The sequence below is a fragment of the Epinephelus fuscoguttatus genome, linkage group LG22, assembly GCF_011397635.1.
Source record: "Epinephelus fuscoguttatus linkage group LG22, E.fuscoguttatus.final_Chr_v1".
In the NCBI taxonomy this organism is placed as follows: domain Eukaryota; kingdom Metazoa; phylum Chordata; class Actinopteri; order Perciformes; family Serranidae; genus Epinephelus; species Epinephelus fuscoguttatus.
The window spans coordinates 7,041,480-7,064,557 of NC_064773.1; the positions used below are offsets into that span (position 1 = coordinate 7,041,480).

At 41.2% G+C, this 23,078-nt stretch overlaps 1 protein-coding gene and 1 pseudogene across 3 annotated transcripts in view; both read left to right on the forward strand.

The window, feature by feature from the left end:
- Positions 1-3,341: 3,341 nt before the first annotated feature.
- Positions 3,342-23,078, forward strand: part of LOC125883170 (peroxisomal succinyl-coenzyme A thioesterase-like) — a 41,456-nt gene continuing 21,719 nt past the window's right edge. The window contains exon 1 of one of the 3 annotated variants that reach the window (XM_049567385.1): positions 3,342-3,457. The gene's annotated coding sequence lies outside the window, so the exon portion shown is untranslated. The remainder of the gene's footprint in view (positions 3,458-23,078) is intronic. The other 2 variants (XM_049567388.1, XM_049567384.1) reach the window with 2 other exon arrangements.
- Positions 4,604-15,990, forward strand: LOC125883171 (peroxisomal succinyl-coenzyme A thioesterase-like; annotated as a pseudogene).

The following is a 23,078-nucleotide window of genomic DNA, read 5'->3' on the forward strand; positions in this document are numbered from 1 at the left end:
AGTGACACACAGGCTGTGTTTTTGTTTTTTATTTTGTTGGTTCAAGGCATGGCTGGATTATGATCTGGAATATGAGAGTCTCCAGGCCCCTTGGTGCTTAAAACCAGCTCTTTGCCGCTCCAAAGTCATCGAAATCCTGCTTGCAGCGTCAGAAACCAATGAAAAAAGGCGTCCTGTAACGTCGGCATGATATGCAGCTGGTTGCCATTATAGTTTAATGGCGCCTGGCGGCATCAGGGGGAAACGCAGCGGGACAAGGACGAAAGTTAAGGCAACTAAAGTCTGAGTTGGGCAGGTGGGGGGGTGGTGGATGGGTCCAGCAAGTCCCTACGTTCACCTGAGAGAGCGGTGTTTGCGTACCGGAAGATTCTAAAGCCAAACCCTGTTCTTTTTTCCTAAACCTTACCACAAGTTTTTGTGTGTTCGTTATTGAAGTGGAAAAAAACGTCAGTTTGCGGCGTTAGACCGACGTAGTGCGTTTTCTTTGAAAGAGACTGTATGTAAACGTTAAATGTCCTGTGAAAACATTGTGTATTTGGAAAGAACACAATGCATGAAACAGGCCGAACTTGACTTCCCAGAACGCCAACGACCAACACACCCAGGGTACCTTGCATGTCGTATATTGACATGAAAAGTCCATGACCAAACGTCAATAAGTGACGAGATCGGAGTGGGATGTGCTGTTAAAACATTAGATGAGGTCCCGGGGGCTTAAAGGGTGAGCCGACACTATAGGCCCGTTTCCACTGAAGAAGTTCCTGGTACTATTTGGGGGGCAGGAACTTTACAGGAACGTCCTCTCGCTCGGCCCTCTCAACCGCCGTGTCTCCACTGTGCGGCGGAGTAGGAGGAAGGTTCCTGTAAAGTTACCGGGCTCTGGATATGATGTAATCGTTGCGCGACCATTTCAACCGGGGCGACGCGGCAAAGAAACAAAGAACAACAACAAAGAAGAAGAAGAAGAAGCAGACGTACGAAGCAGAAGTAGGAAGAAGAAAGCAGACATAAGAAAGACGATAATCAGCATGAGCTGAGGTGGTTGTTGGGTTTCTGGTGTGTCTCTTCGTTTACATGGTGGTGGAAGCTATGAACGAGCTAACCCTCGTCGGGGTCTGCCCATTTTTCTGACAGCCCATTGGTCCAACATCCCATTGTTCCGACCATATTAAACCCATTGTTCCGAAGTCCCGTTGTTCCGAAATCATCATGATGCCCTGTGGTTAAGGTCTGGTTAGGTTTAGGCACCACTTGGTTAGGGTCAGGAAAAGATCATGGTGTGGGTTAAAATGAAAAAGAAAGCAGCAAACACATAAGCCGTGAGCCTGCTTCGCCTCAAGCCATTCCCAGCTGACCCAGAGCCGGTCACGGCACACCATCAAGGCAGAAATACGCCTGCCAGGAGCCGTTCAGCACCGCAGAGAGCTCCCCACACAACCCCGACCCCAGAGTTAATAACAGGAGGTTATGGTGTTTCACTCTCTCCTCTCTATGACACTTGTATCTCGACCAGTAGCCTACTTTTGTTGCATTGCTGATCCTCTATGGTACACAAATACGGTAATAATCACATATTGGAACAACGGGATGTCGGACTGATGAGAGGTCGGAACAATGCTACGGCGCCCCCTCGTCTCCTGAGTTTTAAAAATGCCAGCTATTTTGTTGCTTTCTGTTGACGTCATATCCCGCCTTGAGTATATCCAACCAGCACCAAGTAATCCCCAAGCCCCACCCAGGAGTTTTTCGGGGCCGTTCTTTTTTCCCCATCTCAGTTACATGTCTGTTTACTTTGATAATATGATGGACTTGGCTTTTGTTGTAATTATAAATTGTCCAATAAAGTTTATTTAAATAAAAAACACTCACTGGCCCACTGGACTGGAGCCCTTTAATAGTCTACTTTACATTTTTTTTCCCCCAACTTTATTACACAAAGTCTGGCATTACATTCAAAACCTTCAATATAAACATATAGTTTTCCAGACTGAGCATTTACAGCATATTTGTAACAGCACATATATCAATAATAAAATAAAATAAATAATTGAAATAGAAGTCAGAGATCTAAACAGAAATTAATACATTCAAGTTGTCATAAACAATCAAGGCTTGTTTGGTTTTAATACATTTCAGTGTTGTTGTTTTTTTAAAGTTTGCTATCTCATTCATATAAACTAAGAACAGTGGGTGGTTCTTCATGAATCTGAATCTGTGGATAAATTGTTTTGCAATAATAATTAAACTGTTATACATCATTTCCCGTTTTTTGTTTTGTATTATGACTCCATACTTAATGTCTTTGTAATCCAGCTTGGGCGATTGATTGTCCTTTTCAGATCTTCAGGTCTTGGAAAGCTTCCCAAAACATTCTGGTATAAATACAGTTAAAAAACAAGTGTTCTAACGTCTCAATGTCAGAGTCACAAAAAGTACAGTTGTTTTTATTGATGTTGAATCTTTGTCTCAGAAACTCATTACAAGGATAGATATCATTTAAGGTTTTAAAATGTGTTTCTTTAGCTTTTGGTGATATGGGTAGAGTGAGGTATCCGGTTCTAATTCTGACTATACTCTCTTCAGGATAATCTTTTAACAGATTTTTCCTTTTTAATGATAAAGGGAAGAGATTAGACGTGAGGACACCTCGTATAATTTTGTTCGTACATTTTTTATCTATGAAATTAATATCGTCTATAAAGAGTGCCGGCATCATGGGTATTCTGTTCTCATAAAGCAACATTCCTTTCACCATGTTCACCATAGCTTGTGGAATCGCTTTGATCACCACTGAGTGTTGCTGTTTAGTACACTTCAAATTAAACTTATTAACAAAATCATCAGTCAAGAAAGTTTCCTCTTGAATCGACCAAATACCTCTCTCTACCCAGTCATCAAAAAACAAGGATTTTCTTCTAGACAAGACTCATCTGTTGTTCCAGATGGGAACAGAGTGGGGTAAAGTTATGACTATAAATTAGTTTCCAGTACAGGAGGACCTGCTGATGAAACTTGGACAACTTAACTGGTAGCTTGGTAATACAGAAGTCACATCTTAACAGAAAATCCATCTCACCACATTTTTCAAGTATTTTAGAAGGAATATGAAACCAAAAAACATCGACATGTTTAAAGTCTACTTGACGGTTCTGCACTGGACCAAAGCTGTTGTCCTAGAAACGGGACAGCGAAGGCATGACCCGCCCCCTTCTGCCTTTCTCTGCCTCTGATTGGCTCTTACTCTGACATTCTTTCCCCAACCAATCCTGCTCCTCTTACCTCAACCTAACCAATCCAACCAAGGAAATGAACAACTTCTAGCCAATCAGAGGGGGAGGAAGGCGGGACATGCCTTCGCTCTGTAAAGTATAAAACCGTTTGTTGTCCATTCACGAGGCTATCCTGGGAAAGCTCAGTCGTTTCCTGAAACCGCTGTTCCTGTGTGGGCTTGACTTCGGTAAGGTGAAATAATTATTTAGAAATATCTTATTAAACAACACTTTATAAATCAGAGATGTATTTAAACGGCGGTTTGACGCTCAGACACGTAAATACTATCTTTAGTGGAGCTAAGCGAGGCTAAACTACCAAGTAGTCAGAGCTGTTTTGTTTTTTTTAACTTTATTTCACATTTCGATTTACATGAATATGTACACATACACATTTCCATTCTATGTGTAGATTCACTGTATACATCTCAACAACCGTTTTAACAAATAGTAACAGGACAAGAAAACAGGACAAATTTTTTTTAACAAAATAAAGTAAATAATAATGGGGTTGACATTTTAACAAAAGTGCTTTAAGCGTATTAAAAAATAACAAGTAGCAAGAGCTGTTGTGTCTTTGTGGAGAAAAAAAATGCAGCACTGGATGGAAGTTTGTTAAACTGTGTCAAGTGTTGTAGTTTGACAGAAGTTACGCTGAGGTCAGTGTACTTAATATTACACAATGACGTTAGTAGTGTAACGTTGGTATCTGTCATACCGGCTGCTGGTTGGTGCTGGCACACTTTGACATAACACTCCACTCACAAGATACATAGGAAAGCTAAGTTAGCTACTTTAAAAGCACAGCACTACAAGTAAAAGTCCTCTAAGTACAAAAGTATTTGAACCAAAATGTTAAGTATCATAAGTAAAAAAAATACTCACTGTCAGTGTTAGTATCAAATTATATGATTGTTATTAAAGAATTAACATGTAACTGCTACTTTAATGTTGTAGTTGGTTAATTTAAAGCTGATTTTAACTGCTTTATATGCTTTTGATGTATCCTGTACTGTATCCTCTCTGAAATGTAGTTTAATAAAAGTAAAAATATAACAAAATAGAAATACCAAACTCTGAACTTTGAACTTCACCATATGGTTATAAAGCTGTCAGTGTGTCAAAGGTGGAGCAAGGACTCAGATACTTAAATAAAACTACCAATACAACACTGTAAAGACACACCTTACCAGTAAAAGTCCTGAATTACAAAAGAATACTAACAGCAAAATAAACGTGCATTATGAGAAATAAAATTACTTGTTATGCAGAAAAATATCCCACTTGATAAACTGTAACTCATACACATGTGCTCGCATTTCTCCACAGCCAATTATCCACCATGTCCCACACTGTTCCGCCGATTCTTTCTGTTCACCCCACCCGAGCTCTGGTCGATGAGAAGTTCAAGGTGGTGGTGGAGAGCCTGCCTCCAGGATCTCCAGTCACCTTCACTCCCTCCATCAATCTGAGGACAAGCACTACTGGGAGGCCTACGGACACTACGTCAGTGATCACAGAGGAAGAGTGTCTGGTGGGTTCTCCTCCTTTTTAAATCTTGAAGTGTGTTGATGTCTGAAATCTGCTGTGTGCAGCGAGGACAAGTGGCCTCATGCTGGACACAAAAAGACCTCAGATGTTTGCTGTTTGTCCTTTAATTTACAGCTAATTTGCTTCTTGGCTGTTTTGTGTATTTTGTTGACATTTTAATGCTTTTGTAGTTGCAGAGGATTTGAGTTTTGGGGGCACGTACACAGGAAAAGAACAGATGGGTTTGTTGTGGAGTATGCGTCCCGTCCCAGGCAGCCGTCAAGCCCTAAGGTAATTTGTTAAGTGCTGCAAAACTGCAGACTTGAACTGGGCAGCATCACCTGACATCAATAACACAATTATCTTCTTATCTTATCATCTTCTTCATCTCTGTAATGATCAATGAGACAACCATCTTATTAGTAGGGGTGACCACTAACAGGTAACTATTCAAAGATTCAATCTAAGAAGTCTAATTCGTCATTCGGCAATCTCTCGGTTGAACTGTCGTAGTTGCAGAAATATGTGGTTATGAAACAAAGGGTCATTCCATTCAGGCTACATGGGGTGCTGGATTTCTGATTTCACACAGAACTGCTTGGTTTCTCCCAGTAAATCATGATAAATAACCCTTTTCTGGGATACTTGCATTAATAGAAGCACTGACTTGACGTGGCTCTCGCAAAGTGCTGAATAATTTTTGAACTTAAGAACGGCTCTCTGACATGTTGTGACTGTCTCTGTTGATCCCTCTGCTCCCTTTCAGTGCTGTGAACAGGGGCACTGCTGCACCTACACACACACACACACACACACACACCCTCGACACGCAACAAAAAGCTCTGGATTAAATAGCTCCAATTATAGAATCCGCTCTTATGCCAAGTTAGGAAGACAAATTGTTCAATTGGGTGTTTCAGTTCTTTTGTCTGATCTCGACAAAGGGGAAACGATGTCATATATGATAATATAAAATCAATGAGAAAAAAAATTGAATTAGCGCCCCATGGTTGTATGCCTCCACACAGCAGTCAAGTTCCTCTTATAATTATAGTATAGTTTAGGAGGTATTTTGCAGAACATTATGATGTCACAGTGAAGCTGACCTTTGACATTTTGGATATAAAATGTCATCACTTCATCATTTATCCTCTTTGACATTTGTGTAAAATTTTGTCCTAAGTAGCGAAAGAATTATTAAGTTACGGCCAATAACATGTTTTATGAAGTCACACTGACCTTTGACCTTTGACCACCAATTCTAATCATCTTAATCGTCCAAGTGGACGTTCCCTCAAGGTGTTCTTGAGATACGCATTCAAGAGAATAAGATGGATGCAAGGTCACAGTGACCTTGACCTTTGACCACAGAAATCTAATCAGTTCATCGTTGAGTCCAAGTGAACATTTGTGCTATAACTAAGGAATTCCCTCAAGGAGCTCTTGAGATACAGTGTTAATGAGAATGGGACAACTGGAGAACTGGAGAACATAATCCACACAGAGGCAGGAAAAGCATTATTTGATTATCAGTCGATGACAGGCAAGACAACTATGTAACTCCTTAGTTGGGGACACCCTACTTATTAGATACAGCTGGCTGTGCACAAAATCCTCACAGCTGATCTCTTATTAATTCTTTGTAGTGAACAGCAAGCAAATAAATTACAAATATTTGTTCAAGTTAGAAACAAGTGAGCTTATCAGACCTCTGTAGCCCGCTCCAACTCTGCTGCAGACCCAAGGTCCCTTTTGATGCCGCTTCTGTAACACACCTTTAATCTCTTTTCAGGTTGAGAAAGATGGACGTCTGCAGCCCCCTGCTGGTCAGCATCTCCGTCTACAGCGGACATGTAACTGAGGGCTTCAGGGAGCAGTCTCCTCTGGCCTCGTCACTCACAGAGAGGTGGTACATGGCTCCAGGGGTCCAGAGGATCAATATCACAGAGACAGGAGTACGAGGGACCCTGTTTATACCTCCAGGTACACCTGCCTCACCTGACAAACACACATTTCCTCATCTTATCTTCCTTTTGTTGGTATTTAAAGTAGGGCTGTACCCAAATATTCGGATATTCAAATATTCGGTTTTTTGTTTGTTTGTTTTTTTACTTTTTTTTTGTGCTAAATGTAGTCTTTTTGTTGTTGGTAAATGTAGGTTATCAATAAAAATCAAAACTTTTAAATTGCATTGTTAAAAATGTGAAAATATAGTATCGCCTACCAACGGAGCTTGTGCGCACGGCAGGCTCGAGCGCATCCATCTGAGGCTGTGGATCAGTGCCAAGTTTTACCACTTTATCACTATTCCCTCTAGCTTGTAGCTGTTTTTTATGGAACCCTTTTTTTTCAACGTTTGTTTCCCCTGTTTTGTACAATAAATTATTGTTTAAAGTTTCAACAAGTTTCTTATGGAGTGTGTGACACAAGTGTGTTTTGAAAACGACCGCGGACTGTCACCTGCTCAACGCATCAATACCTTCAGATGCCATGACAGTAATAGCCAATAATATCATTTACAGACTGATTTAACAGACGGTCACTGCTGCCCGACCCGCAGGTCCATTTGCGGGTCGCGCGGGTTACGGGTCGACCCACACATCACTACTCAGCTCAGTCTATAAAGGCTGTACACACAACAGTAGGCTATAGAGATTATATTCTATTCAGGCCGGCAGAACCAGCAGCGCATCGGCTCTACAGTGCACGGCACTGCTGATTAACCATTTTATTGCAGCACAGAGTGTCAGCCAGCAACCAGTTACTTCTTTACCCAAAACCCTCAAGAAACTACAGTATATCCAGAACTGAGCTGCTCGTCTTCTCACACACTCCAACACATCACACCAGTCCTTCATAACCTCCACTGGCTCCCCATCCCCCAGCGTATCCACTCCAAGCTCCTTATCACGACCCCTAAAGCCCTCCACAACCTGGCTCCCCCTTCATTTCTTTTGTTTTGTTCTTGTTTTTTTTTGTTTTTTTTTTCATGGCAAAGCGTCTTTGAGTATCCAGAAAAGCGCTTTATAAATCCAGTATATTGTTATGATTATTTATCATCCTTAAAAATCTGTTCTCTCAGGTTGGTAATCAGTTTCTCTGTGCCTCAGGTCCTGGACCCTTCCCCGGACTGTTGGATATGTGGGGAGGTGGTGGAGGGCTGATAGAGTATCGTTCGGCCCTGCTGGCGTCCCATGGTTACGTTACTTTGGCGTTGAATTATGTCAGCGCTGGTATGCAGACGTCAGCAGAAGAAGAGTTCAAATATTTTGAGGTTAGTGTTGATTATTATTAACATACTGTAACTTCAGAGTCTGCAGTCCATACGTTTGATATTCAATCCTGTAAAACCCAAAGCTTCATCAGCTTCCTGGAATATGAGAAGCAAGGAAGCAAAGAAAATGTTGTTTGCAGCAGCAGCCCTTTTCAACTCACCTGTATGTGCTCCTACATTTACAGCGACGCTTTTACTACACAGTAACTTACTGTAAATTCATTAGGGCAGTTATTTTGTATGGGATAAATCCTAAACTACACCACCACGCCACTGGCTTTTGGGAATATACATACAGTAACTTGACTCTTATAGCTGGTGTACCTTAGATCACACCTTAGAAAGATTTATATTTTGGTTTTAATTTCCCGTTATCTCCTTCTGCACAGACAGCGTTAGCTCTCATCAGGGACCATCCTCAAGTGATGTCGGACAGAGTTGGAATATTTGGTCTTTCTCTTGGCTCTATTATGACCATCTATTTGGCAGCTGAGAGCAGAGTTTTCAAGGTAAGTAGCATGCAAAATATTTTGGACTTGCTGTTTCTTGAGCTTTGAATATGTGGCTGTTGAACCATCTGCCAGAACCAAATGGAGATCCAGTGTCTCGGGGGTGTCATTGTGTTTTGTTTCAGCCTCGCTGTTGTGTTTGTGTCAGCGGCCACCATCTTTATATACCTGGAGCGTCACTCAATGAAGTCAATGGATTGCTGTACATTAGGTATTCTGTTATTCTGTCAGCAACATAAATAGAGCGCATGAAGTTTCACTGTTTGACCGATGTGAACAATAACTTCTGATGGCAGGAATGCCCACAAGGAACGTTTGGATGAGAACAACCATTACATATGGAGAGACATGTTTCTACCAATCACCAATAATTCCGCAACGAAAGTGGATGTAAGTACACGCCAATAGTGGACATAGCATTTTAGCTGTGCAAGTAATTCTCAGCTTCACATGCACCAAGGACTATGTGACTATGTTGCATGCAAAGTTTTGGGCAAATTTTGTTTACTGTGAGTAGCTAAGCAAGTAGAGGGCAACCTGATTTCCAAAAGGCACGATGTTACAGATGGAACATATTTTATGGACAAATACTTTTTAATTTGAATCTTTTACAGTTTCAAAATAACAAAAGAAAAAGGACCTGAAGCAAAAACAAGTCTCACAGCTTCTTAACACTTTTTGTAACCAGCTAAGAGTCTTTCAATTCTTGTTTGTGGGCTTTTCAACCATTCTTCCCGCAAAAGGCTTCTAGCTTTGTGAGATTCTTGGGCCATCTTCACGCGCTGCTGTTTGAGGTCAGTCCACAGATTTTTAATGTTTAGGTCAGGGGACTGTGAGGGCAACGGCAAAACCTTCAGCTTATGCCTCTTGAGGTCGTCCATTGTGGATTTCGAGGTGTGTTTAGGATCGTTGTCCTGCTGTCGAAGCCATCCTCTCTTCATCTTCAGCTTTTTCTACAGATGCGGTGATGTTTGCTTCCAGACTTTGCTGGAATTTAACTGAATCCAATCTTCCCGCTACGTGTGAAATGTTCCCTGTGCCACTGGCTGCAACTCAAGCCCAAAGCTCGCCTGATCCACCCCCGTGTTTAACAGTTGGACAGGTGTTACTCTTTTCTCCAAACATACCTTTGCTCATTGTGTCCAAAAAGTCCTGTTTTACCTTTATCAGTCAAAAAAATCATCAGGCTTGTTTTGATGTTCCTTTGCAAATTCTGACGCCGAATTTTATGGCAAGGACACAGGAAAGGTTTTCTTCTGATGACTCTTCCATGAAGGTCATATTTGTCCAGGTGTCGTTGCACCACCACTCCAGAGTCTGATAAATTTTCCTGCAGGTCTTTTGTAGTCAAACAGGGGTTTGGATTTGCCTAACAATCCTATGAGCAGCTCTCTCTGAAGGTTTTCTTGGCCTTCCACACCTCAACTCGACCTCCACAACTGCCATTTCTTAATGACATGAAGAACTGAGGAAACAGCTCCCTAAAAAACACACTGCTATCTTCTTTAGTCTTCTCCTGCTTTGTGGGCATCTCTTACTTTAGTTTTCAGAGTGCTAGGCAGCTGTTCAGAGGAGCCCATGGCTTCTGACTGTTGGGACAAGGTTTCAGGAGTCAGAATATTTCTTTTTTTTTTTTAAACAATATTTTTTATTAATTTTTTCACTTTTACAAGTAAAGGGTGGATACATAATATGGTCCACAGGAATGAAAAGCAAAACAAGTGGACAAACAAACAAAATAGAACAAAAAAAAACAAACAAACAAAAAACATCAGCTCAGATCTATATAAATAATACTAGGGGGTTACAATAAAAATGTACAGTATGAGCAGTCAAGAAAATCCCTGCAACATTATATTAGAGACACCAGGCTCTACATAGTTCAAATAGGGTTCCCAGACTTTATAGAATTGGTCTGTTTTTAAATGTAATATGCATGTAAGGTACTTTAATGGCACTAGATCAAACACTACTCCTTGCCAGCCTTTAACAGTTGGTACCTTTTCATTGATCCATTGTAACAAAATATTCTTCCTTGCTGCATAAGTAAGAACACAATACAGCCTCTTATGTTTTGATGTTAAACGTCGACTTGGGAGGCCCAGTATGAGAGACACAGGGTCCATCTCCAGTTTTAAACCAAATATCTTCTCCATTTCAGATAATACATTAGACCAATACATTTGCATTTTCCGACATGACCAAAAACAATGAGTTAGGGTACCAGTTTCTATCTTGCATTTAAGGCATGTGGGTGAGAAAGTAGGATTGAAATAATGTCTGCGGTTGGGGGATATGTGCATTCTGTGTATAATTTTTAACTGTATTGCTTGGGCACGATTGCAAACTGAAATTGATTTAGCATGTCTCCAGACATCCTTCCATTCTTCATCATCAGTTATGATGTTTAGCTCCTTCTCCCATGTGCCTTTAAGCTTCTGCAACCTATTCGGGGTCTTGAGATACATAGCTTTATACAATAAACTTATGGATATCTCTCTATCTGTTAAAAATAATAATTTCTCAACCGGAGAGCTTTCATGGTTCTCAACTAACGTAGAACTGTGCGAGACATAGTGCCTTATCTGCAAATATCGAAAGAAGTCACGTCTGGGGATGGAATATTTCTCTATCATTTGTTCAAATGTCATAACCACATTACCAGAGAGTGAGTCCCTCAATCTATGAACACCATTAGCTCTCCACTGTTCAAAACCAGTATCAACCATCCCAGGCTGGAAATCGGGATTATTCACAATAGGGGTGAAAACAGATGTGAACTTTGACCTTCCCTTAAGTCCACACACTAATCGCCAGGCCTTAACTGTATTAAGTGTAACCGGATTATTGCAACTCAGCCTGCAGAATATTTCTAAAGCTTTGAAATTTGCATCACCTGGCCTTTCCTAATGATGATTGCGAACAAGCCAGAGCCCTAACAAGCTAATGAAAGTCTGAGACCCTGTAAAAGTTGTCTGAGAGCTCAAATGTCTTGGGGTGTTCTACAAAACAAAGATAATACACTGACCCATCTTAAAATGTCCATGCCATTTGGAGATCAGTTCATCTTCTACTTGATGACACAGGACGCGTCTGTAGGTTAAATGTAAAGTCCACCTGGAATACTTTTTGCAGAACTGTACGAACCTCCCGCCAGAAAGAAATTAACAATGGACAAGACCAGAATATGTGACAATGGTTGGCATCGGAGAACCCACATTATCTCCAGCAGTTTGAACATTATGATATAGGAGTAATGAAGACGCTAAGGCCCTGATCACACAGAAAGCGTTTTAGCAGCTGGAGGCGGCTTTTTGTAATTGTTTTTAATAAGAATGAAACTTTTTGCTCGCTGTTTTTGTGTTGCAACGCGCCTCACGTTTCCGCACTCCAGGCGCCTGCCGTTTTTGCCAGATTGTTGTCCAATCAGATGATTTAAGAGGCGGGCCTTCTGTGGTGGTCACGACAACAAGTTTACAGTTGGTAAACAATGGAAGAGAAACTGGTGGTAGCTGCTGCTGGATACCCAGAGCTATACGGCCTGATGATAGACAGCAGGACAACTGCCCCTGAGTCATCCTAAAATACGCCTGGAAACAGCCATCATGGAGGAGAAGCTCCTGGACCAACTGGTGGTACTCCCCATGATCCAGCCTCTTTTTTAGGGTCTCATGTACCCACACAGATCTCTGTTTATCTGCTGACAGCCTCTCACCCTCAACCAGAGCTACAGACAGCACCCTCTGCCTCAACATTTTAGGAATGACATACTAATAAGTATTTTGAGGCCTGTTTAACAACCAACTTTTGGACGTAAATATCTGACTTGGGGCCCTACTTTTGTGGTTATTTGTCTTTTTCTAACACCAATGTGATTGGCTCAGCTGTGTCAGAGTCATGAAACCAGTGATATGACTGGTGACTAATAAATTCTCTTCCAGGTGGGGAAAATAAAGTGTCCAGTGTTGATGGTTAACGGCCTTGATGATCTGAACGTGCCCGCGGCAGAGTGTGCTGAGGATGTGAGTACACACAGCTGACAATAAGTTAACACTATAAGACACTATAGATTTATGAATAGATGCAGATTGATTTTCTGTTAATGAAATAATCGATAATTTGCCTAATTGTTAAAGCTGTGTTACACTGCCTTTAATGCAGTTTAGCAGTATTGTAATTTTGGCAGAGATTTACTTCTCACACTACGCCGAGCTGACATGATAAAACGGTAGTTCTTAGTAGCTGGCATAGCATCGTATATTCAGTAGCTGCCATCTTAACTGAATAAAGGTGACCTCTCCCTGGTCACCTGAGCCCCACTGACGTAAATTCATTTTGTGCTGTTTTGATTTGACCTTTGACCCTCAGATGGCCCAGATGATGCGTGCTGCAGGGAACGAACACCTGCTGACCAGAGTTGAATATCCCGGTGCCGGACACCTGATTGAGCCGCCCTATATGCCTCACTTCAGAGTTACTAATTTTAGAAAAATGGACACAAACGAGATAAGTGAGTTGTGCTCATACACACAGTGTCACACAAAGAAGGGAGTTGAACACCAGCACCCCTTAGCGCTTTAAACGCCCCTTGGTGGTCAAATCATAAGCTGACCATTCGGGGCCCAAGGCGCCTGAGGCTTAAAGTGTGAAATGGGCACAGTCAGCAACAATACTCAGGTAGGCTGTGGTGTTTAAACCATGTTCAGTTGGTACTAAGAAAATCTCCCCCACACCATTACACCAGCAGCAGCAGCCTGAACCATTGATTCAAGGCAGGATGGATCCATGACGCCAAATTCTGACCCTACCATCTGAATGTTGCAGCAGAAATCCAGACTCATCAGACCAGGCAACGTTTTTCCAATCTTCTATTGTCCAGTTTTGGTGAGCCTGTGTGAACTGTAGCCTCAGTTTCCTGTTGTTAGCTGACAGGAGTGGCACCTGGTGTGGTCTTCTGCTGCTGTAGCCACCAACAACCATGCCACGTTCAGAGTCACTTAAATCACCTTCCTTCCCCATTCTGATGCTCAGTTTGAACTTCAGCAGGTCGTCATCACCATGTATGCCTAAATGCACTGAGTTGCTGCCACGTGATTGGCTGATTAGCTATTTGTGTTAACAAGCAGTTGAGCAGGTGTACCTAATAAAGTGTCTGGTGAGTTTTTACAGACTCACTTGTCTGCTACTCACTGTGTCGCAGAATCGTCTCTCAAATCTAACCCTGTATGTTTCAGTTGTATTGGCGTGGGGAGGACAAACCAAGCCCCACTCAGACGCTCAGGAAGACTCCTGGAAGAAGATCTTAGCTTTTCTGGAGCAGCATCTCTACGTCAGACCAACCCTCCATGCCAAGATGTGAACAACTCCAGAAAGCAGAGATCATCCACCAATCAGTGCTGGAAAACCAAAAACAGGTCATGTTAACAACTTGAACATGACAACATGTTTATTGGTTCCTCACAAAGTGGACCATGTGCCTTTCTATATATATATATATTATAAAAATATTTGAGTATATTTAATGTTAAATGGCCTTTTTTCTTAAATCAAGGTTTTGTACACTAATTAAATGAATGAACTTTCGAAATGCTTCAGCCTGCTTTTATTTCTTCTAAGATTATTTTTGGTTTATGATTTTAAAGTGTACTACTGCTACTGAATGTAGGATTGTCAGTTACGGTTTGTACACAGCCTCGCCAGTGACAGAAAAACTAAAATCCAACACATGATTATCTCTGGTTTGACGTTTCGCCTCTCTACATTAGCTTTTTTTTTGGCGCTGTGTCTCTTTGATACTTACAGTTGGCACCAGGTCTACAGCTTTTTTCGCTTCAGGAAGCAGTCCAGCTTGATGTTCCTGCGGCAGAGGAGGGCACCCGAGCCGGGCCGAGCCATGACGGTACCGGCGGAGCGCTCAGTGACAACTTAGTGACGGTTACCCTCCGCTGTGGCGCGAGGCAGGTGTTGCGGTGTCGCTTTCACTCCGTTATGTTTGAAGTTCAGGGGGATAAAAGGTACCGGGCAGGTGTGTGTACCCGTCCCGTCCCGTTAGTGTTCACTGAGCAGGTAAACCGCCGCTGGCTCGAGCTTTCAGTGCATGCAGCTCTCTGATTGGTTTGCGCAGTGAGGAGGGACGCTGCTGATTGGCTAAGGGATCAACGGTATTTTATAATTTAAAGACAGCTGAGAGCAGCGAGTTTTAAACAGCTTCATATAAAAGTGTTTTGTTTTATTTTATTTTATCTTAATTTATCTTATTTTATTTTAATTGGTATGTTAAAGTGACGACTTTATTATTATTATAACGTTACATGACTTAAAAACATAAACTCAGGGGAAAAAAATTACATTTAAATTGAGCCAATTATATACCAAGCCAATCTAAACGAGAGGGACCCAACTGCAGTCAAGATGGCCGACTAGGGCGCCGCCATATATCTAGTCTATACCGGAAAGTTGGAAAGTCCCAAGCGGAAGTTTCTTCGTGTAATTTTTTGCTTATTCGGCGGCCATACTGATTAGCGGGTTGTGTTCAGAGAACGAGAGAACGGTAAGAAAAATAGTCTTTTAATTATCATCCAACGAGTGTGGTATGGTTTCTAAGATGTAATTCGTGCTATTTACAAATGCGATGCATCGAAGAATTAGAGTGTCATGTCTCGTGAAGGCTGTTTCTCCACTTGACTCGATGGTCTGGACTAACGTTAGCTTAGCCAAAGAAAGTATATAGTTCGTGTGATCCTGGTCACATTATTATTACCATCAAGGAACATATCTGTTGCCCAGACATAGAACTGTTGGCTGTTGGACTCAGGCCGTGTTATTTGCCAAAGGAGTTTTCACATGCCATTATTATGACTGTGTACATCCCTCCTCATCCTCATCCATCCTTCAATCATGTCAACATGGAAACAACACTTTGTTTTTGTTTTTTACACTAGTATGTGTGCCACTGCTGTATATATTGTTGCATATATTCTATTGTATTGTATATATTGTTGTACATTTTATAGCTTTAGCTTGCTTGGGAAATGGAAGGACATTATTGGATGGTCAATTTTATTCCTTTGGAAAGCATAAAAACAAGAGTGCAGCCTTTACAGCATCACAAGCTATGATTGGATCATGTAACTATTTTTCAGATATTGATCAAAATCCTTCAAGAAGAAGGCATGACGAGGCTGAAGGCAGAGATCACGATGGCCAGTGGCAGCCTCTTTTAAGCCCCTCCACCACCACCTGCTACCACCCACCCCCAAGAGATCACGATGGCCAGTGGAAGCCTGGCGACCCCTATTCATTGTTTTTTCATTGTTGTATGTTCATGTATTTGTTTGCCTGTTCTGTTTTATGCTTTTCCCTTGTTTTTGATTTGTGATTGAACTCAGTAAAGACGTTGTTTACAAAAAAGAGAACTCCAAGTGAAGTTATTATTGCCAGTATGATAGTGTAATATTGTGTTTTATTGGATTCCAGAAATAAAATAGAATTAACAGAAGACTGACAATAGGAAAATATAATTATTGCATTCATTTAATAGCTAAACTGGATAATGAACACATCTCGACCCAGGAAATGCCTGTTCTGTTGCAGTAACAAATGTCTGGTGCCATTGTGTTGCCCATGATGTCCCGCTCATCCCTGAAGATCCCTGGTGGATGAAAATACAACCAGCAGGATTGAAGTCATTTCTCTAAGCTGCTCTTCTGTGCCTTTGTACAAATGGGGTGTGGGGAGCTGTGTCTGCACAGTGTTTGAATGATATTTGTAGCAGAGGCAGATTAATACAACATGAATCTACAACAATTTTCCTTCCTCCCCAGCAGACTACAGCATAAAACAACACACTTGCCACCACAGACTGATAAAACATCTGCAGCATCTTACTACAGATGTCAAGAGATCTGAGCTTCCTTAAGAAGAAGAGGCGGCTCTGCCCCTTTTTGTAGAGAGCGTCTATGTGTAGGGACCAGTCCAAATTATTATCCAGGTGTACACCTAGATACTTATGACTTGGCACCACCTTGATGTCCATCCCACAGGTATTCACTGGCTGAAGAGGGGGCTTGGACCCGCAGAAATCTATAATCATTTCCTTGGTCTTTGAGGTGTTCAGTAGGAGACAGTTCTTGTGACTCCAGTCACTGAAGGCTTTTATCAGTTCCCTGTATTCAGATTCCTGCCCATTCCTGATACATGCCACAATAGCAGTGTCGTCCGAGTATTTCTGGATGTGGCAGGACTCAGAGTTGTATTTGAAGTCTGCTGTGTACAGTGTGAACAGGAATGGAGCCAGGACAGTCTCCTGTGGAGCCCCCGTGCTGCTCATTAATGTCCCAGAAGCACAGTTCCCCAACCTGACATACTGTGCGCTTCCTCTCAGGTAACCTGTGATCCAGGAGATAAAGGAAGGATCATATGATTAATGCGTAATGTCTGGGCAGTAGAACCCTTACACTGTACCACCAATGATTTACAGTGCCTTCTTTTTTACTGTTAACATAAATTAATATTAACCATATGCTAATGTGAAAGTAAGTATGACATTTGTTGTGACCATGTGTGCATGTTGTAACTGCAGCCTACTCTGAAAGTGCTGTTTATTTGGTTGTGTAAATTCTAATTTTTTATTAATTCTCAGTTTATTTAATCTGAGAATTCAGTTTATTTAACTTTAGTTATTCTTCAGTCCTATTGTGAATGTGTGTGTGTGTGTGTGTGTGTGTGTGTGTGTGTGTGTGGCCACCACCACACAAACATAATATTTACATTTGTATTCATAACGTTGATATTAAAGTTAAATCCATGAAACGTTAGCATTATAACTTAGTGATATTATTGTAGGCTTTTAACTAACTTCTGAGTTTTACAGTAGCCTATAAAGTCGTGGCGAGACAATTAACTAGTCACTTATACCGTTACGATAAACATGTAACTGCACAAAATGCATAAAATTATGTTATGTGTAAATGTACGTGTTTTTTAAGCTTTTATTTTTGTTTTAGCTCGGTCATATTTCCGGGATCGAGTGGCGATTAACCAACTTCCGGTTGTGACTTCCGGCATGGATTGGATGTATGGCGGCGCCTTGTCGGCCATCTTGACTGCAGCAAGGTACTATTGATCTAAACTGACAAGAATTGTTAAAAAAAATAAAAAAATAAAAAAAAAAAAAGATGAGGAGATATTTAAATAATTTAATTTTATTTATCTATTAGAAAGTTTAAAAACAAAATGGTGGGGTATATTAAAAAAAACAATTTTTTTCTTGTTTATTTTATTTCATTTTATTTTATTTGGTGGTCTACATTTGAGGTATAGAAATTAGGGTGAGAAAAAAGGTAATAGCTCTATTTTGTTGGGTTAAAAGTAGTCAGATGAATGAGAATTTCTGTCTGGATTATATTTATCAATTCAATAATCATTTGAATTGGTAGGTAATGTACAGTTTTATTTAATTTCTATTTATCAATGTATTTATTACAACACCTAAAGACAAAAAATGGTGGGGATTTATTAAATTCTTTATTTCTTTTTTTTTTTTTTGTTTATTTTATTTTTCTATTTGGGGGTCTACGAGCGCGGTATAAAATTAGGGTAGGGAAAAAAGGAAAAAGTATATTAATGCTTATTTTGTTGGGTTAAAAGTGGTCAAATGAACTTCTGGCTGGATTAATACTTAACATTTAACGAATAATATAAATTGAATTGGTAGTTAGTGTGCAGTTTAATTAGTTTCACAAGACTTAAAGACAGAAATTCAGAGGAAAAAGTTTTAAAAATACTACAATTAGTTAAAAATAGTGAGGAAATGTTGGATCCTGTATTTATTTATTTATTTATTTATTTGACTGGCCTTCAAGTCATCAAATTCAAATGAATTATGTCTAAAATATAATGGAGTTAGTCTCACTGGTTGCTATAGCTTCCAGATGTGCCTGTGTACACTAGAAAGACACAATCATAAACATGGGAACACTTTGTATCCGATACCAAGTACCACATGCCATTTTTGGCTTTTGTCCATATGTACATTTTTAGTTTGGATCCTACACATTGTTTTATAAATGAGGTACTTCCTCCACTACTACACAGTTATGACACTACAACCATCCACATCAGAGAGGTGTAGTGCTTCAGCTGCAGTCTTAAAGGGCTGCTGTAAGTATGACAAACCAGCAGGTGTCACCGTGCTTGCTGCATTTTACTCTACACAGAAAGAAAGCCCCAAAGCTTCGTTAGGCTTCATCTGCCCATCACTAGGTACGTGTAATCAGTGTTGTTGCGGCTCCAGGAGGTCACCACTAGAGGGAGGTAACTTCTTGATTACTTAAATTACTTCTTTACCCTCAGATGTGAGAACACTTTAATAAACCTCAGTGGTTCCCTCATAGATATTAGACTAAGCAGATCCACTTGTATGGTTAGCATATATTTATGTGTGTGTTGTCAGAATAATTCTGACATAATTCTGCTTGTTATTGCAGAGTAATTAAAGTAAATACATTATTGTGTTGAGACACTGATGAGATGCTTTTAGTTGATGTAAACGTGGAAACAATTTGAAGTTTTAATATCTTCATCCTCCCTCTCTGCCTCGTCTTCCTCTTGGTGACCCTGTCTGACACACACACACTCACATAAACACTCACATTAACACACACACACAGAGAGGCGGTGGCTGCAGCTTTGAAGGGGAGCTTTGTGAGTGGGTGCAGAGATGAACGACGAGTTGTTTTGCAGACCAGCACGCACGCACGCACACACACACACACACACACACACACACAAACTGGGACTGTTTTTGTGTTCTGACCTGAGGACATCCTGGTTAATATCTGACACATACCAGTCTGTGATAATCCAAAATATCTCATAATTTCTGATGTGGTAAACTTGTTTGTGAGTTGAAGTTGGCTAACAGGCTGTAATACAGAGTCGCGTCTAAATTTATACTTTAGACTTTATAACCAGACCGCGGTCAGGGGCCCAATTTCCTTTATTTCCTCTGGCAGTCTTACCAGAACTCGGTGTTCTTTTGGCAACTCTCTAACACTTGAATACTTGGTTATGGTCAGCAAATACACCATGCACTCACTTGACTGTCTATCACTTCCTTAAACGTAAGAACTTTTTATGAGCTTTATGATTTTATGCTCCTATCAGTCATAATAAGATTATATTATTTTGGAATTTTTATGTCAACGACAACACTGATTCAAGGTTCAACATAGAGCCTACGCTGTGGCCTGACATGCACTTTCCTAAAAATGTAACTACACGTCACAGTGACGCAGACCTCCTGTCTGTTTCTGTAAGCTGAAACCATTTCCCTCAGTGGAAACAAAGCTTTCATTTACTTTAATTACACAGATAAGAAAAAATAAATTGCGAAGACAATAAAGCCTCCACAAATATAGCATTTTAAGTCTTGTGTGTGATTTATCCTGGCTTCATATGAGCAGAGGAAATCTCTGCTAGCTGCTAGGCTAATTTATACAATGTAAAATGCCATAGGCTTGTGCTAATAACGTTAGCATGTTGTATTTGTTTGGAAAACGTGTTTAGTGTAAGACAATTGTTTTGTCAGTGAACCTTGTGAGTTGTGATGGAGCTGAATTTTGTAACGTTACCTTTGTTAAATGTTGCTGTTGTCCCTGACTTCATATGAGTAGAGGAAAAGTCAAAGTCTAGTGAAGAGCGGAGATTTCCTCTGCTTTTTTTTCCAGACATGAATTCAGTTTGTGCTTCAATTTGACCTTTGACCCTCAGATGGCCCAGACTTTACGTGCTGCAGGAAAAGAGCACCTGCTGACCAGAGTTGCGTACCCTGGTGCCAGACATCTGATTGAGCTGCCCTACTCACCTCACTTCAGAGCGAGCAAGTTTATAAAGTGTGACACAAGAGAGAAAGGTGAGTTCTGCTCATAACACCTTTTCCACCAACAAGGAACTGGTTCTGTTCCAGGTCCCGCACTCAATTTTGCAGCAATTCAGCCAAAACTAAATTGGTTCAGAACCCAAAAAGTTGGCTCTCTGCTGGAACCAAAAAATAGGTTTTTCTTGACCTGTTCTACAGGTTGGAAAGAGAGGGCGGAGAAGACATTCATTCATCTTCTAACCACTTCATCCTCTTGAGGGTCGCGGGGGGGCTGGAGCCTATCCCAGCTGACATTGGGCAAGAGGCAGGGTACACCCTGGACAGGTCACCAGACTATCACAGGGCTGACACATAGAGACAAACAACCATTCACACTCACATTCACATTCACACCTACGGACAATTTAGAGTTACCAATTAACCTAGTCCCCAATCTGCATGTCTTTGGACTGTGGGAGGAAGCCGGAGTGCCCAGAGAGAACCCACGCTGACACGTGGGGGAACATGCAAACTCCGCACAGAAGGGCTCCCACACCCGGGATCGAACCGGCAACCCTCTTGCTGTGAGGCGAGAGTGCTAACCACCACACCACCGTGCCGCCCTGCAGAGAAGACAATGATGGAGAATTCAAGTGAGAAATGGTCAGACAAAAAAAAAAGAGCACACAGTGGTCTTCGTTAGTCCATGTTTGTTTCTTTCTGTAATAACAGAACAAAAGTTTGCCGGTAGTCCACGCAACTGTGACTTCACACCCTTGATTACAATCCATTCCACTAAAACTGGTGGAAATGTGGGCTGGTTCACTAGGTAGCACCGAAGGCCCAAGAATCCTGAGTGTAACCGGTTCAAGAACCAGAGCTAATTTGGTGGTGAAGGGGTAACAGTGACACACAGGCTGTGTTTTTGTTTTTTATTTTGTTGGTTCAAGGCATGGCTGGATTATGATCTGGAATATGAGAGTCTCCAGGCCCCTTGGTGCTTAAAACCAGCTCTTTGTCGCTCCAAAGTCATCAAAATCCTGCTTGCAGCTTCAGAAACCAATGAAAAAAGGCGTCCTGTAACGTCGGCATGATATGCAGCTGGTTGCCATTATAGTTTAATGGCGCCTGGCGGCATCAGGGGGAAACGCAGCGGGACAAGGACGAAAGTTAAGGCAACAAAAGTCTGAGTTGGCCAGGTGGGGGGGTGGTGGATGGGTCCAGCAAGTCCCTACGTTCACCTGAGAGAGCGGTGTTTGCGTACCGGAAGATTCTAAAGCCAAACCCTGTTCTTTTTTCCTAAACCTTACCACAAGTTTTTGTGTGTTTGTTATTGAAGTGGAAAAAAACGTCAGTTTGCGGCGTTAGACCGACGTAGTGCATTTTCTTTAAAGAGTCCTGTGAAAACATTGTGTATTTGCAAAGAACACAATGCATGAAACAGGCCGAACTTGACTTCCCAGAACGCCAACGACAAACACACCCAGGGTACCTTGCATGTCGTATATTGACATGAAAAGTCCATGACCAAACGTCAATAAGTGACGAGGTCGGAGTGAGATGTGTTGTTAAAACATTAGATGAGGTCCCGGGGGCTTAAAGGGTGAGCCGACACTATGACCCACAGGCCCCACAGTGCTTCACCCGGGTGCTGGCAGCACGGAGGGAGGCCAAACAGTGTTCATCTGCATACACTGATCTGCCACATTTTGATAAAGTGACACTTACCTTTCTGGAAATTTTATGCTTTTCTTTGTTAGGTTAATAAGCTGATGGCACACTAAAATGTAAGTGAGTTCCACCAGAGATACAAACTCATAATTATACGATTCTCATATGGTTCTAAGAATACTTAACTGTTTCCTTTATTTTGGCTGAAATCCTTTCTTCACCTTTTTTCTCTCTTTTTTTCCAACTCAGTTACATGTCTGTTTACTTTGCTAATATGATGGACTTGGCTTTTGTTGGAATTATAAATTGTTCAATAAAGTTTATTTAAATAAAAAACACTCGCTGGCCCACTGGACTGGAGCCCTTTAATAGTCTACTTTACGGCTCTGCACTGGACCAGAGACGGTGGTAATGGGTAATCCAGTATCGACTGGACCAAAGCTGTTGTCCTAGAAACCATAGACATATATACAGTATACAGTATATAGTTGGACGATCATTTATTTTTCAACAGGACAATGACCCCAAACACACCTCCAGGCTGTGTAAGGGCTATTTGACCAAGAAGGAGAGTGATGGAGTGCTGCGGCAGATGACCTGGCCTCCACAGTCACCGGACCTGAACCCAGTCGAGATGGTTTGGGGTGAGCTGGACCGCAGAGTGAAGGCAAAGGGGCCAACAAGTGCTAAACACCTCTGGGAACTCCTTCAAGACTGTTGGAAAACCATTTCAGGTGACTACCTCTTGAAGCTCATGGAGAGAATGCCAAGAGTGTGCAAAGCAGTAATCAGAGCAAAGGGTGGCTATTTTGAAGAAACTAGAATATAAAACATGTTTTCAGTTATTTCACCTTTTTTTGTTAAGTACATAACTCCACATGTGTTCATTCATAGTTTTGATGCCTTCAGTGAGAATCTACAATGTAAATAGTCATGAAAATAAAGAAAACGCATTGAATGAGAAG